This window comes from Pinus tabuliformis, chromosome 1_1 (genome assembly GCF_031772625.1).
Source record: "Pinus tabuliformis cultivar Carrire ecotype Pingquan chromosome 1_1, CPIR1, whole genome shotgun sequence".
NCBI classification, from domain to species: domain Eukaryota; kingdom Viridiplantae; phylum Streptophyta; class Pinopsida; order Pinales; family Pinaceae; genus Pinus; species Pinus tabuliformis.
Genome location: NC_142297.1, coordinates 350,191,246 through 350,203,474, shown reverse-complemented (window position 1 = coordinate 350,203,474; position 12,229 = coordinate 350,191,246).

Sequence of the window (12,229 nt, the reverse complement as noted above, 5' to 3'; positions counted from 1 at the left end):
AGGGACAACAATCCACGATACAATAAGATGTACAATGATTTTTGTGTACTTGACCAAATACCCAATCACTCTATGACCTGCAACCCAACCATGACGTCATCCCAATAGTGACTCCTATACCTCCCAACACTGCCTCTTTGACTCTAGGTAGAATGGCTCTTTCACAATATTTACAATGATGACTCTTGGCCTTAACAATACTTCATGATATTTGGATGGCTTTCATGTCTTCAAGGATGTCCCACTGCAATGCTTTCTTTGATTTGATACTTCTTCTCTCGAAGTCTTTCTTGATGTTGTACTTGAATCTTCTTCTACTTGCATGCAAAATTTGCCCATCAAAACCAATCCTAAAACAAAACAAAATATCCTTCAACTTACCTATGCCTGCAAAACACATGTAAGTGCCTAATAATGAATAAATACAAATTAAAATTACAATGCGTACCTAACTTGTTCTTGTCACTTTTGTTGTTGACTTGTTACAGCAGTAGTCAAAGACTCCCACTTTTGATATAGGTCTAGACTCTATGCAAGACTATATCCAAAACTGACCTAAAGATATATACAATAAAAACTGATGACAAACCCTAGACTTGTGATGGACCAAGTTCTAAGTACAAAAATAGATACCGTTCTATGAACTATGACAAGACAAGTAACATGAACTTACAACATCATATAGATTTAGCATACTTGGTGTAGCATCAATAATATGTCGCATCAAATGTGTTGTATCAAGAATAAGACATCCAAAAAACTAACTGTGACATATAAAGACATAGAGATATAACCGAGACATTGTATATACTTAAATTGTTCTGCAAAACATATGCCAGAGATGATACTCAAAATTCAAATGTAAACACTAATCATACATACCTTGTTTTAGGAGACTTACCCTTGTCTATTGATGTGTGGTCCTTACTGCAGTGATCCTTGAATGCATTCCTTTTTTGATCTTCTAGGAGCTCTATATTGAATCTGTTGTATCTATGTAATTTCATGCTCTAGGATCTTAAATTTCATCCTTTGGTAGCCCTCTAACTCCTCTTTCCAACCCCATAGGTCTGATCAAGATTAGATTCTTAAAGAAATATTTAAGCCCAATCTCACACGATGACCTGATTATAGACTGGTTAGTAGAGCGAACTTGTACAAAGTGCCATGTGTCATTGTTGTGACCTTCAGCCATAAAAACGATACACAACAAACGAAAGTCCATCCTCTTTCTATCAATAGTTATGAAATTTGAATCCAATGTTCAGAGACAAAGTTATGATGATTTTCCCAAGGTCACATGTTTGACATGGAATTTAGGAGCCTGCAAAAGCCCTAACATCCTCAGATCATATATTCGAAAATATAGCAAATCAACCTCTAAAGTTAGGTCATGAGGTTCATTAATATTTCAGATCAAATGGGTTTTAATTTCAGCTTCTGAATATTCACAGAAAAAATGTTATAATGAAAATTCCACGATGACCTATTTGAAGCCACAAAATTCCTTCTTGAGGAGGATATGAGGGTCACTATTCATATGAATTCCTTGAGTTGGGAGTTTCCTCAGCAAGTGAATATTGGAGAGATTTTAGGATAAAAAAAACTTATTAATTATTGATTATTCAATGGCCACAACCAGTTATGAGTTCCATGCCACAACCCCATACAGTTTTAGCCCACTAACTGGGGTTACTAACTTCAAACACGAATATCTCTCAAACATTGAAGAATTATGTGGCATGCCATAAATGAACAAAAAATATCGATGAGGAGAATATATATAGAAGATCCTGGACTGATAATAGAGTAAGTTGTAAATTCAAAATGCCCATGCAAGATTGGGGTAGTCGCTGGTGCTCCTTGGGTTGACATCAATGAAAACCACTGATCAACACTATGTTAAAGTGGTTGGGTCTGGTCAATATCGAGTGATGTGTGTCTTGGATAGGTCCACATTGTTATAGACATTTTTGTGCCTTACATCATTGAGCATGAAATGTCCATAATCTAAGGGATCCAAAGCCCTAAACATGTTGTTCCTACCCCTAGAGGAACAAGGCTAACTAACCACAACAATTCACAGAAGTTCTCCACCTGAAACTGCTGAAAAACAAGTCAATTCAAGATCATGTCAACTGCTCCACTGACCATCTGCGCTGAATGTCAACTGCTACACTGGCTACCTGCGTTGAATGTCAACTCCAACACTAGCTACCTGCGCTGAGCGAGTTTGGACATGTGGCAGACTCATTCCTCAAGGTGTCAGAGCCCAGGAAGCTTCCAAAATGACACTTACCTCAGGGAATTCGACTGGTGATGAGTAAGAGGTTCCAAATCTCCAAGTGGAAGCAAGAACCTCCAAGTGGAATCAAGAACTGATAGAGGGAGAGGACACTAGTCAGATCTCAAGCTGACTCATCCTCTCTCCAAAATAACTATATATAGATCTCTCCTCCATGAGATCTAGGAGGTTGGAATTTTGTTATTGCAAAGAATTGCTGTTGGTTTGAGACTGGAATCATTGGGTGCTTAATGCTTTGAAGGGAGGTGAAGATAGGAATTCCATTCTGCTAGGAAGGAGATGCTGGATTGGAGCCCTCTAGGTTGTATCTCTTCCTGAACCTTGTTATTTATCAATAAAGCTATCTTGGTTTTCTCCTATATGCTGGTGTATCTTTGATGTATGATTGCATTAGTGTATTTGATTTACTTCTAATCCTGAATCATTTATGAATATGAATATTTGCCTTTGTGTTGTGTTCTTCTCTTGTCGCAAGTAGCTGTTCTCTTGTCGCAAGTAGCTGTTCTCTTGTGATCTCACAGGAATCAAGTAGCTGTTCTCTTGGGCGAGCGAGGAGGCAAGTAGCTGTGAACACCCAAAGAGAAGAGGATCTAGATCGAGGGACAAACGGAAGACACCGGTAAGTCCATTGATCTCTCTTCTTTCCCATTTCATAAAGGAAAAACTAGAATAGCTATATCTGTTTGTTGCTAAGGCACTGTCACACCTTAGGTGGATAGGATAGACCTGCATAGGCATTTTTCCCCACAACAAATTGGCGACTCCACTGGGGACATTTTTTTAGTCATTTTATTTGTGTTTACATCATTGTTTGTTTCATAGACTCAACAACAACAATCGAACTGCTTCTGCAAAGTAGACAGTTGCTGCCTTGATCCTTCACTGGATTTTGTCTATGATCTGAACAATGGACTCACAAATGACTTGATGATCCTTTGTGATAGATCTTAGTACCCTCTCAAAGCATCCCTCTGATTATACCTTGCTTGTGTTTCTGATTTGGCCTGAAACTGTTGATTTTTGAGCAATTTGTGACCCAGAACCCAGGGGAAACGAGAGTTTCTCCTTCAGCGCAGACACTGTGAAGGCAATCTGCATTTCAACGCAGGTCTCGTGAAGGCTACCTGCGCTGAATGTCAACTCCACAGTGTTGAGGTTGCACTGAACCAGTTTGGCCTTGTGTAGCTGGGGTTCTCTGCTCTCTGTTGCCCTGTTTTGATCTCTGTTTTTTGCAGCCATTAACCAGCATAGGTACCAGTCTGATAACTCCTTTTCTTTGCTTATATTCCGCCTCCTTTTGTACAAAAAGATTGTGAGTGTTTTTATGTGTTTGTGGCGTCATTTACAGTTTTCCTTTGCATGAGTGAAATAATCATCCTGTAGCCCTTGATTCAGATCTGATTGACTGTGATCTTAGGAGAGAGTTCATTGGCTGTTTACAATTGATTATATCATTTGCTTTTGCTTATTGGTTTGAGTTTGTCTCTTTTAAGTGTCGAAACAAGTATTCATTTCGAAAGTCGCAAAGTGATTGTAATCTCTTCTACCCTTGATGATTTTGGAAAAAGTAAACTTGTTTGTATCTGTCATTTAAAAGCAAATTCAAAGTTGTACAAAAAGCTTTCTTTGTAGGCATCAATACTAAGAAAGCGGAAAACAAACACCTGCATTGTGCATTTGCATTTTGATAAGTTTGCATGCTTGAATTAGGAAAGAGTGCATTAGAGTGTGCTGATTGCTCTTTGAGAAAAGATGGTGTCTTTCTTTTCCCTTAGTAGCTAGGATTTTCAAAGTTGAAAAGGTAATAAAGCTTGCTTATCATCTTAGACTGCATTTAGGAATTGTACCATACATCTCGTGGTGATCCTGAAAGGCAAACTTCTAAAAAGATCAACTTAAAATAAACTGAATGAACCTAACAACGATTTGCAACATAACGCACAACATAGAGGTCTAGGCTAGAGACGTGTTCCGGTGTCATTAAGCCTAGTGACTGTCGATCTCGTGGAAGGTGGGTGATTCCTCCTGAGGGACGATAGCGCTAGTACGGATTGTGCTCCCACGTACCGTTGCGTATATATTGGGAGACCCCTATAGGCATATATCCTTTATCCTTAGGAAGTCGTGTCGGCCGCCCTACTGATCGCAATGCAGTGAACACAGCATTCACGAAGATTGACCGCCCGTACCTTAAAAAGTATTCTGCGGTTTTGCGAAAAGTTTGGCACACCCTCTGCCTAGAACTCCAGAGCAGTTTCTTTTGGCCTTTTTCAGACTCTATAACAGAAAAAGTCCATCCGAGCATTTGTCACTTCGGGCTCGTTAAAACATCGAAGGAGACTAGAGTCATCTTTAGCTTTTTCTCGACTCTTTAAAAGTGAAAAAGCAAGTTGTGTCTAAAGCGTCTAATAAAATTCATTCAATTTCGGAAACACACTTTCCCCTTTTGTATTTTAGTTGATCGAGTAATCCGCAATCGTGGAAGAAAGTCAATTGAAACCCCGCCGTTCGCGGAGGCTTGCGAGTCAACCGTCTTTGTCTCTGGAATCGAAAACAGTACGGACAAAGCGAACTCGTTTAACTGGTTCGAAATCTCCTATAAAAGTTAGAACAAGTGTTCCAACAACATCTGAGATTCCGGTTACTCCAAACATTTCTGGAAACCCTGCCTCTATTGAAGAAGTTCAACAACCACAGAGGGACAGTAACACTGATCCTAGTCTGAGAACAAGTACTTGTGTAACTGAACCAGTTCCATCTGTAACCGGTACAGAGAGCCTTGTTCCTCACACAACTGTCGCTGTCGAAACAACCCCTTCTTCGGCACCAGAAATATTTTACGGACCTGACGGTCTTCCTCTTCCACCTGGTTTGATTGTGATAGAGGAAATTGTAGAGGATCCGCAAGCAAGTACTCCAACCCATTTTGGAGTAGGGGTCACTCTATTTCCTTCTACATCAGAAGTTAGTCCATCACCAGTGGAAGTTCCTGTAGAATCACTAGGCAATCTATTGGATAGACTCAAAATGTCTGAGCAACCGTCGACATCTAGGACTGTGTCAAATGACACAGCGACAGCAGAACTCCCTTCTGTCACTCCGACGATGTTTGCCGGTGTACCATCTGTCCCAACTAGCTCGCAACCGCTAGAAGGAGTCCACCCAGGGACTATTTCGACAGTATGGTCTATTCCGGTTTGTTCCTCCGGAGTAATATCCGGTAACTCCTATGTTGAGACTCGACAAATTGATCCCTATGGAGGTCAATTTGGGCCATCTAGTCCCCAAGGGCAAACAATCCCCTTGAGTTCCGGATTGCTACCGTATGGGGGGCAGTATGCCCTTTCATTACCCCCTCCCGGAGGGTACCCATACGGGAGTTCTCAACAGTATTCAGGTTATACTGGAGTTACGAAAAGTGGTTGGGTACCTATGCTACCCCAACAGCCAAGAGTTGTGTATTCTATGCAACAATGTGTACCTGTGTCGAACATCCCGACAACGCCAGCTATTGTAACAGTGTCACAAGTTCAAACAATGCCTGTTGTGTGTCAACCTCAGATTTCTCAGGTTGTAATGCAACAGCCCCTTGACCCTGTGACACAACCACAATCGCCAACTGGCGGGGCGACACAGGTCCAAACGGGTACAATTACCCCACATCTTGGTCCGTCGGTTAGTATAGCACAGCAGAGCATGGCTTCACAACCGTGGCTAGTGCAATACCAACAACCACAATTCCAGCAAGTGTACCAAGGTTCTGAGCAGCAGATCTTTGCGAACAGTGGACAACCGTATATTCAAAACGGTCAAAACCAACCACTTTATAGTGGTCAAGTCCACCAACTGTATCAGTCATACCAACATCAATTACATTATGCTGGTATGCAAAGGCCTACTGCTCAGGCGATTCCATCGTATCCTGGGTATGTCTCGCCTAACCTGAATCAACAGTTACCATTCGTGGCAACTTTAGAATTACCGGATTTACACCGATTAACGAACGATCCAATTGCTTACGCCCCGTGGTGGCCAGCGATTCCTCACAAACTTCCATCTGACATTCCTAAATTCAACGGAAATCCAGGTGAAGACCCGTCGAATCACGTGATGACTTTTCATCTGTGGTGTTCGTCGAACACCCTGAACGATGATTCGATAAGGCTTCACCTTTTTCAGAGGACATTGACAGGTCCAGCAGCTAAATGGTATATTGAATTACCTAGAGCCTCTTTCGACAATTTCAGTTCCCTAGCCACAACTTTCTTAACCCATTTTCAATTACCGATAAGGTATGAAATTGGAACAGAAATCTTAACCAACTTCAAGCAGACGACGGCCACACATATATCTGATCATATACATGAGTGGCATCGTCGTCGCAAGATGGTGAAGACTTACGTTCCCAATCAGCTATTAGCTGAATGGTTTATAAAGTCGTTACTTCCTGCCATAACGGAAGATGTGGCCAAGGGGGGATTCGTAACAGAGGAGCAAGTTATTGCTCATGCACAGTATCTAGACTTAGTATATACTCAGTCTAGCACGCTCTACGACAAAATACCTGACGCCCCTAGACCGGAATTTTCAATTCCTCCTCCTCCTAAATCAAATAGTGACTCTCATGCCGGCGACGGTGTGATTGGCACAGCAAACGCAAAGTCGACAAAGGCTTCATCTAAGAAAGCCCATAAGACTTCGGATCAAAATGCAAATCAAGAAATTCTTGCTTCGGAAGTAAATGTCGTATCAACAGATAAAGGTAAAGAACCCAATCAACCAGGAAGCAAGAAGAAGCAAAACAAAGGGAAGAAGAAGAAACAGGGTGAGTCATCCCCTGAAAAAACTTCTTCAAACCCTCCTAGGAAAGGGAAACCAAAAAGTCCATGCATGATATGTGACGATGATCATTGGACATCCGATTGTCCGTACAAAGCTGAGCTTAAAAAGTTTTTCAAAAGTTCACACACCTCAGCTGTGTTGACTGATCCGTTTCCCAATCAAGGTCAAAATCTGGTTGATAATGGAAATGCTTCCCCGTCGCAAGTGCTAATGTTGTCAATCTCCAAGCAACAAAATGATGCTTTGATTTCGACAAGGAACAAAGATTACGGGAATCCTCCGCTGTCGAACGACAAAGGTAAAGATCAACCAAGTAGTTCGACAACAACTTCGACAGAAGTTGTACCGCCCATCATTCCTGAATTAACAATAAAACTGCCGAAGGGAGTAGTACACAAGTCGACATTTAATCCTCGCGCCATAGCGGCGCAGCATTATAACATAGTGGAAGATTTGGCCCAATCGCCATCCGCTATGTCGACTCTTGAGGTACTACAAAATTTCCCATCCCAAAGGCAGGCGTTGTTATCGGCTATTGGTGGGGTTGATCCTAAGGATTCCAATCTTGTATCCTTCGACCACAAAGGATACGATCCACAGTTACCAGCTCAACTAGCTTTCCTTATTCAAGTGAAAGCCCTCAACAAAACTGTTCACAGAACAATTATTGATGAGGGGGAATCTACATGTATCATGTCGATGAGTTGCTGGAAAACTCTAGGGTCTCCAACCTTGTCGCGATCTTCGATGACATTAAAAGCATTCGACGGAAGGACGTACACCCCGTACGGAATCCTAAATAACTTGAAGATTGAACTAGGAGGAAAAACAGTGGAAATAGATGTTGAAGTCATCGATGGGAATCTTGACTATGACATCCTACTGGTTAGACCATGGATATATGCCATGGCAGCTGTAGTGTCGACTTATTTTAGGAAGATCTCCTTTCCTTTTCAAGGAGGGATTACAGTCGTCGACCAACAGAACTTCCTCCCTAATGGTTCACAAGTTACAGGAAGCATTCCCATGATCCATGGAAGCGACCATTCGCTTCAGGATATCGGAGTAGGCCTCCTGAAAGACCCCACATTGATGGGAACTTTCGCGCTTCCACCTCCCATTTATATAAGAAATATAGCGTTAGTAGCAACCTGCAACATGATATCTTCCACGAAGGTCGCAGAAGACGATGTCGACATGGATCATGCAATGGTTTTGCCCCCAAGCCCCATAGAAATATTGTAGCAATCAATGTTTCGGGCATGGGAGGCGAACCCAGGTCAACGCTCGTCAAGCGTTTGGGTAGATAGGTCTAGAGAATATGGTACCCCATTAGACCTTGGTCGAAAGTGCATGGGACTGACGAAGGAATCTTACAATCAATGTTGATTGAGGGGGCACCATGGAATGATCACCACCATCATTCCCTTCTTCCAGAATATGAAGAAGATACTCAACATGACCTTTATCACCCTTCAGTTTTTGAATTCCTATCAAATACTGTAAATACGGTGGATTCCGAGTGGAACTTATCCAATATTGAAGAGACTATAGCCATAAATATCTCAACCAAAGCAAATGTAGTAGAGAATATTTATGTCGGCAAAGGTTGTTCTCCTTCAGAACTGGAAATATACAACGCTCTTTTTCGCGAGTTCAGAGATGTCTTTGCTTGGTCATATGATGAAATTCCAGGCATTGACTCGAGTATCGTTGAACATGAAATTAAAATGTATCCTGATGTCAAACCAGTAAGACAACGGCTTCGGCAGGTGCACCCCAAGAAAGCCGCTGCCATTAAAGCAGAAGTTGAAAAGCTTCTCCATGCTGGTTTCATCTACCCGGTTCCTCTAACCGATTGGGTATCAAATATTGTCCTTGTTATGAAGAAACAAGGGACAATTAGAGTGTGTGTCGACTATAGGGATGTAAACCAAGCTTGTCCGAAGGACAACTACCCTACACCCTTCATCGACCAGATAATTGATGAATGCGCCGGATGTGAAATCTTTTCATTTATGGATGGATTTTTTGGGTATAATCAAATAAATATCCGCCCACAGGACCAGTCAAAGACTGCATTTATTTGTCCGTGGGGCACATTCGCTTATCGAAAATTACCCTTTGGTTTAAAGAATGCAAGGGTGACGTTTCAGAGGGCAATGAATTATGCCTTCCATGACATCAAGAACATAGTTCAACCATATCTCGATGACCTTCCGGCTCATTCGCAGAAGCGGACTGATCATCCGCAGCATTTAAGAGCGATATTTCTACGTTGCCGACACTACAAGATAAGACTCAATCCACACAAATGTGTGTTTTGCGTTGGTTCTGGTCGTTTACTTGGCTTTGTAGTCTCTAAGGATGGGATTCGTCTCGACCCTTGCAAGGTTCAGGCAATCATTAATTTGCCTCCACCTTCAAATTTGCTTCAGATTCAGAAACTCTAAGGGAAAGCAAACTTTCTGAGGAGGTTCATTCCAAATTACGCAGAACTTGCTAAAGGTTATACTCGTCTTTTGAAAAAGGATGTACCTTTTGTCTGGGATCAGGTGGCGCAAGCTTCCTTTGATGCTCTGAAAGATTCTCTAGTAAAAGCATCATTAATGTATGCCCCAGACTATCAAAGAGATTTTAACCTGTATCTGGCTACAGCAGATACGACCATTGCGATGGTTTTAGTTCAAGAAGTCGATGGAATTGAACATCCTATATATTATTTAAGTAAGAACTTGAATGATACAGAAAGCAAGTATTCTTATGTTGAAAAACTAGCGCTTGCAGCTGTTCAAGCGATTCAAAGATTTCGACATTATGTCCTCTTTCGGAAAACTACCATTTTATCAGATTGCAACCCCATGACTTATATATTGTCGCGACAGTTGCTGGGGGGGCAAATATTCAAAATGGATAGCGATCCTTCAAGAGTTTGATCTGGAATTTGTAAAATCCAAATCAAAGAAAGCTCTAGTTTTCGCATAATTATTGTGCGACCTCCCATCGTCGTCCAACGATGAAACATCCGAAGAATCAATCGTGGACGAGAATTTGTTTCTGATATCTACAAGCGATGAGTGGTACGGAGATGTCATAATTTATCTCCAAACCCAAAAGTTCAGGCCTAACACCTCTCACTCTAAACATAAATGTATACGATACCAAGCTAAAGACTACATGATCGTCGGTGATACGCTTTACCGTCGTGGTATCGATACAGTTCTAAGGAGGTGCCTTACCCATGAGGAGGCCGAAAAAGCCCTGAATGAGTGTCATTCAGGCGCGTGTGGGGGGCATCAATCTGGTTATGCAACAGCACAAAAAATCTTACGAGCAGGATACTTCTGGCCAACCATGTTCAAAGATTGCATAATCGCAGTCAGAAGTTGCCATGCTTGTCAAATTTTTGATAGCAAAACCAGAAGACCACCCGCACCTTTACAGCCAATAATTGTTACACTAAAAAATGTCACCATGACTATTTATAGTTAGTATGGCTCTATCAACAGTCATGCTATCCTCTTAGGCAAGTCTTATGCCTCTGCTCTCCATGTCAAACTCCAAAAAGAGAGAAATTCTTTATAAATGTATTTATCTCTGGGGACGCAGGTTCTCTCAACCTTACCTGCGGGTACGCACCCAATGTTCACAAAAGATGCATCTTTGGACGCTCTGTATGTAAAGGGGCAGGTGCGTCCTCCTGTAAAGGTCAAAATGCGCAAGTTTCATCTTTAAAAAGTTACTTGTGGTCATTTCTAGAGCATTCTAGAAGGTTGTTCGACATGTATTGAGCGCCTCCAGATGGTTCATGCACTCCTACCAAAGAGGAACTTATCCCATCAATAAGGGAGCTATCCCATCCAAAGAGGGGATTATCCCATTGATGGTGGACCTGATTAACTTCCTCTTGAGCACTATAAATACAGGCATTGGGCCAGAAGGAGGGGGGGTTGAAAGCCAAACATTTCTAAGGGTAGATGCTGCAGGAATTAGGACTCCCATTTAGAAGCTTGTGAGGAGAGATTGCCATCTTTGCTTGTTCTATTTGGAAGTGGGTGAGCTTTGTCAAAGTAAAGGAGAACTCTTGAAGGACCCTGGGAGGAACTTGCACAACACCAAGGCTCAGGTTGTAATTGTTCCTTTTGTTACCTATTAATGCAAATTAGTCCATTCTTCTCAATAACTTGTTATTTATGAGTTATTTCATGTACTCCTTGGTCTATATGTTGAATATGCTTTGTTTTATGTTATAATCAGGTGCTATTTAATGGTTTGACTATTGGTGAATGCAGGTTTTGGAGAAAAGGAGGAGCTCATCCGGATCAACAAAGCTGAGCTACTACAACAGCGTTTGGTTAGAGGTAAGAGCCACACACTTGATTTCTCATATTGCAATACATATTTAGAGAAGGATTGCTCTCGTTTGTTTTGTTTGTCATTAGAATGTCTTAGACTTCTAGGAAGGTCGGTTGTGTCCGCACTATTGACTGATTCCGTGTGACAATAGTTGCTGTTGGGCCTTTCGCCAAATGGGGCATCGATTTCATGCAATGTAACCCCACCTCGACCGGGGGGCAAGGGTATATTATAGTCGCCATTGACTATTTTACCAAATGGGCCGAGGCGATGCCTACATTGGATAACACTGGTGAAACAACTGCCCTTTTCTTTTTCAATCATGTAGTCGCCAGGTTCGGCATACCACAGGCCATAGTTACGGATCATGGATCACATTTTCGCAATCACATGATGGTTGAATTAGCTGCCAAGCTAGGGCTATCTCATGACAGCTCTACCCCGTATTATCCGCAAGCCAACGGACAAGTTGAAGCGATCAACAAGGTCCTGAAGCATATGTTGCAAAGGATGATCGGGGTTCACAAAATAAGGTGGCACCTAATCCTGTACTCAGCCTTGTGGGCTTACCGAACATCGGTAAAGAATGCGACTGGGTTCACACCTTTCCAACTGGTGTATGGCCTGGAGGCAGTCTTACCAGTCCAGTGTGAAATTTCGTCTCTTAAACTCGCAATTGATCTCCTCCCCGGAACTTCAGAAGAAGAGGCACATTTCTTGGAATTA